At 44.5% G+C, this 5,416-nt stretch overlaps 1 pseudogene across 1 annotated transcript; it reads right to left on the reverse strand.

Annotated features, from left to right (window-relative positions):
• Positions 1–2,191: 2,191 nt before the first annotated feature.
• LOC308649046 (outer dense fiber protein 2-like) lies at positions 2,192–5,416 on the reverse strand (annotated as a pseudogene). Its single transcript has 2 exons — positions 5,236–5,416; positions 2,192–5,030 (listed from the first exon to the last, which is right to left on the reverse strand). The product of its transcript is annotated as an outer dense fiber protein 2-like (transcript).

Consider the following 5,416-nt stretch of genomic DNA (forward strand, 5'->3'; position numbering starts at 1 on the left):
GCCCATTACCTGTTCAGACAAGAAGGAAAACATTACAAGAATTAAAAAGAGAGTATAATGTGTTGGTCACTAGTGACAACATCAAACTTTATAAAATAACTCTTTGAAATCCTCACTCAGACAAATTACAGTGGCTCACAGAATAAATTTCAGTGCAGTGTCCTTCAAAAGTTGCAGAAGATGTTATTAAAGACTTTTTACAGAGAGGCACCTGGAGCTTACTCTGGAAACAAAGGCTTTCCTTGAGAGAGAACTATTAGAAGTTGAGATAAAATCTTCCACAGAAGGAAAAAAAAATACAGAGAAAGAAAGAAAATGCCAAAGGAAAAATATATTAAATTCATTAATAGCTTATGAAGAATCATTCAAATTAAATGGAAAAATTCAGTAAAATAAATGTTTAATACAAGCAAGTTATATAATATATATATATATATATATATATATATATATATATATGAAATTTCCAGTCTTCAAGCATAAATTTTGAGTTAGACATTCTTCTTTGATGATTTTCTTTATATGAATGCCTGTTGGATTGCAGAGAGTATAAAGATTCTTTTTACTTTAAAATGGTAAACATTTGGTTAATAAAGTCATATTATTATTTATATCTAACTGTTTAATAATGTGGACACATAATATCAGAAGCATGTTTCCTTTAGGGATTAGTCAATTCATTTATTCCATAAGCTTATTGAGGATGTAGGTTCATGCAGCACATTCAACAAAACCCTCATTTTTTTTTTTTTTTGGTGTGTGGTACTAGGGAAGGGAATGTTCAATGAAAACATGGTTAAATCTGAAAGGAGGGAGTGGGGATTATTATTACGGGGGCACATCAAAAGAATGAAAGAGCTGCTTCAATTTACATAAAACCTACATAGAATTTTTACCGTTCAAGAGGCTAAAGGGCAGCTTTTAAAAAAACTCCAAACATTTATGAATGCAAAAGTTTAAAATATATTCACCCATTCAGTTAATATACCTAAAGACCACAACCATACCTGTTGTTTAGGACAAATAGACACTTTCTACATGGATGTGAAAAAATCTTTCAGGCCTTGAAATTTTTCCCTAATAATTTCATATCATGTGATTGTTTTATTGTAAAAATTAATGATGTAAATAATATATGTGAAATAATTGTCAAAAGTAATACCTTACAGTAATTTCACTTATCATATAAAAATGATATTTAGCAACAATCAGTAAAAATAAAATCAAAGGAGTGGTGGGGGAGAGACATCAAATAACAACATCAAGTCCTTGAGGGATCACTCAAGAGATAGGGAAAGGGGATCACTATAAGAAAAAGAATATGAAGGAGGCCCTAGATATATACACATATGCATAATTTTTGTATATGTAAAATACATAAAAGGTATTGCATAGATTTTTATACATATCCATATCCATACAAACCCCCAAAATACATATATGCATAATTTTCAGTTTTCTCACTTTACTTCTATCAATGCAATAAAATAAATTCAGACATGTCACTCTCATTCTAATCCTGCTTATAGCCTCTACCCATCTTGGCCAAATGATACTTTTATTTTTTTTTCAGAAACCAATTCAAATTTTATTCTTTTTAACCAAGTCATATTTTATAAGCACATCCCATCCCCTTCCTAAAGTGATCTACCTAAAACATTGAGCAGTGCCTTACAAAGTTCATTCCTCTGGACATCTCTCACATTGTCAAGTGAAAGCACATGAAGGAGAAAGAACCAAGCTGGGCTGAAGTGAAAAGCATGGTGCTTCATGCACAAAGTACTTTGAAATCATTTACTCACTCTCTCTCCTGTATTTTACTAGTTTTTCTTTTTTTTTTTTTAAAGCGGGTGGGAGTGGGTAGTACAAGAAATAATCCAAAGGAATTTAAATAATTATAAAAACTTTCTATAAAATGACACAAATATTTCAAGAATAAATGCATTCCAGAGATACAAAAAGAAAAAAATTCCAATGTGATTGGGATTATGCTTGTAAAAGGACAGATGGAAATGAACCTCTATAAGGATCTACTGTGAAATACTTAGAGGCAAGTGGTTCAAGGAAATTCAAGCATGAGAGATTTCTCTGGCCTTGGGGAAACACTGCACCCTACCATACCCATAAGAAAAAAAGCAAGTGAAGATGCTCACAACCTAGGAGCAGCTCCTGCTCGTTCAGAACAGAGAAAACCCAGGACAGAGATTCCTAAAAAGACAAGGGCTGGACAGGGACTGGAGGAAAAAGTCCAATCCAAATGTTCACTTAGGAAAGGAGAATCTTGGCAAAGTCAAAGTGAGTAAAAATCTGGTACCCCAGTGCAGTGGTAAATGTAAGGCCTGTCAAGGAGAAATTCCCATAAGGCAACTGAGGGAGGAGAAAACCAAGAGCTTCCCACTTCCTCCTGTGCTGTTTTAGGGGCTCTTCTGGAGTCAGTAGCTAAGGACAAGACCCTAAACACACTTCATCACTGCGAGAGAGGAAAACCAACAGGCTTTCCAGCTATGGCTTGGCAACACCTCAGTTGCCAAGGCACTAGGCAGGGCTCCAGGCCCTAGATAGCTGGCCTCAGGGAGGGGGAGATTGGGAGCGAATGGGAGAGCTTGTCAAATAGGAGGTATAGGGACCATCTCCAAACACGTTGGCATATGAGGACTTTAGGAACTGGACATAGTTCTGCATGCTGCGGTTAGTACTCTCGGACTGCTCCAGGCGGTCTTTAAGGTCCTGCAGGCGTCTCTGGTAGCGTCGATCAGCATCATCACGGGTCCGCCGCAGCTGGCTGAGTTCAGTTTTGGTCCTGCTCAGCTGGGTCTCAAGGTCCAAGATTTTGTTCTGAGCTGCTCGCTCCTTGGAGAGTGCCTGCTCCTTGGTTTGTTCCACCTGCCTCCTGGCATCTTCAAGGGCACTCTCCAGCTGCCTTGCCAGTGACCCACATTCCCGGGTTTTCTCCTCCAGCCGCAGCTGGGACTGGTGGATGGCTTCCTCCCTCTTGGCAATCACCTGGAGGAACTCGACATTCTGGGCATTGGTCGCCTCCAGTTTCCTCTCCAGTTCATCCACCTTCAGACTCAGCTGTTTATTTTCCTTCTGGGAAGCCTGATGTTTCTCTCTCGCCATCTCCAGCTTGTCCCCCTGGTGTTCGATCCGGCTGCGCAGGTCTGATATGATGGCTGTAAGGTCGATGTTCTTCCTCTCATAGCCCTGCAGCTGGTTTTGACATTCGGCCAGCTTAGCCTCCGTGATCTTGAGGATGTCAGGCAGCTGCTGCAGGTCAGCCAGCTGGGACTGGAACTGCCGACGTGCCGCCTCAATCTCTTTGTTCATCTTGTCTTTAAGGATCTTGTTCTCTTTGTCACAGCGTTCTAGCTGGGCAGCCACTTCATCAGCCTCCAATCTGGTTTTCATCACCTGACTCTTATAGTTGTGGATCATCCCCTCGTAGTTCTTCACTGATGCCTTCAGCTGTTGGACCTCAATGTGGGCCTGGTTGAGCTTGTCCTCCATCGGGGCGAAGCTCGCCTTCAGCCTCTCGTTCTCCAACTTGAAGGCAGAATACTCAGCAGTCTGCCGATGCAGTCTCTCCACCAGACTGTCTCGATCTTCCCGCATCTTCTCCTCCAAGGTTTGTTGCTGGTTTACAAGATCTGTCACCCGGTCGTTCAGGACAATAATTTCCAGCTCAAGGTCGCCCTTGTCTTTCACAACCTGGTTGTAGCGGCTCCTCCATGATTCCAGAGTGGATAAAGCTTCAGCAACATAAAGATCCTTGTCGGCAAGTTGCACATGCAGCTGCTCAGCGTACTCCTCACTCTTCTCAGAGCGCTCCTTCTGGGCTTGGATGGCCTTCTTCAAGGTATCTTTGTCTCGATCTCCCTTTTGCTTCAGTTCCTTCAGCTGCTCCATAATTGCCTCCACTTCCGCCTTGTGCTGGTTCCCACTGCGCTCTAACTTCTTGATCTGCATGCACAGGCGACTGTTCTCAGCCTCTTTGCACCGAAGTTGCGCCTGCAGATGCCCACGCATAGACTCCATGGACTTTGAAAACTCAGATGCCGTCTTTGCTTGAGCCTTCTCACATTGTATTTCCTGGAGGAGCTCTTCTACCTCCTTGTCCTTGTCTTGTAGCATTAACAGCAGGCGCGCTTTCTCGGAGTCCGCCTCTGCAAGCCTTTTCAGTAGTGTTCCTTGTTGCTCCATTAGTCTCTCGGAATCCTCTTTGCAGTGCTGTTCCCTCAGCAGGTCTCAGAGGGTGTGGTTGGTCTCCTCGAACGTGCTCAGCTTCTGCAGGAGCAGTTCCTTCTGCCTCGTTAGGGTGTTGATGTCCGTGCAGGTCATTTGTTTCTCTGTCTTCAGTTTCCCGATGGTATCCTTCAGGGCCATGACTTGCTTAGCGGCGTTCCATGTTGTGTCTGAGCACTGTGTTCTCATGCTCTGTCTCCACTAGTTCATGGGCCACCTCTTCTAATTCTTCTTTCCGTTCCTCCAGGAACCTTTTTGCCATCTGGCGCTCACCCTTCTGCATCTTGACCTCAGACTTGAGGCAACCAACCGCGTTCATTAGACTGTCAATCTTCTTATCATAGTGGTTCATTTTACAGTGACCCGAGTCGTCATCTTCGGTAGAGAGATCACTTAAGCGCATCACTGAGACCAGCTTTTCTGAAGATGGAGGTGTGATCTCCAGGCAATGAGGTGGAGTCTTGGTTTTCACCCGGACACTCCGCCGCACATTCACGGTGTCCCCTTTCATTCCGCGCTTATGAGATTTCTGGGTGCTGGTCGCTGGAGGTTTCGGGGAGTTTTTTTATGTGGACATGGACAGGGGTGTTTTCATCCACGTGAACATGAAAGGGGGGAGTTGAAGAGCGGTCCTTCATGGTTCGCTTCTGGCAGGCGGGGGAGAGCAACACAAAAAAGGTTGATCGTCACAGTTACACTTGGTGCGCCACAAGGTGTTCTCAAGACCTTTTTCTGCGTGAGACTCGTTACTCCGTTCTTTCCACACGATGGAAACCTTGGGGAGCCGCCTGAGGATGAGGCAGACATGGCTAGGCATCAAAGCCGCAAAGGTGGGCAATTGGGTCAGCAGGCTCTGCTCAGGGGAACCCAGAGGGGCTTGTCAATGAGAATCTCAGGGGCCCGGCATCAAACGTCCTCTCTGAGGGGAGGAGGGTGGAAGCTTGGGGGGTGGCAGTTGGATGAAAACTTGGGAGGCGCTCCTCTACTGTCCACGTCGCACAGCAACTGTCCAGGAGCGACACGGCTGCGCCCAGAAACGCCTCCTTATGAAGTCGTTGAAGTCGGTGGCCAGGGACGTGCCATGGAGACGCCGCGGCGGAAGCAGTCCGGCTCCGGCGGCGGCTCCTTCCCGCTTCCGCCTCCTTTTCCGACACCGGGTCGGCAGCTCGCCCAT

Source organism: Spermophilus citellus (genome assembly GCF_964194105.1).
Source record: "Spermophilus citellus genome assembly, chromosome: 5".
In the NCBI taxonomy this organism is placed as follows: domain Eukaryota; kingdom Metazoa; phylum Chordata; class Mammalia; order Rodentia; family Sciuridae; genus Spermophilus; species Spermophilus citellus.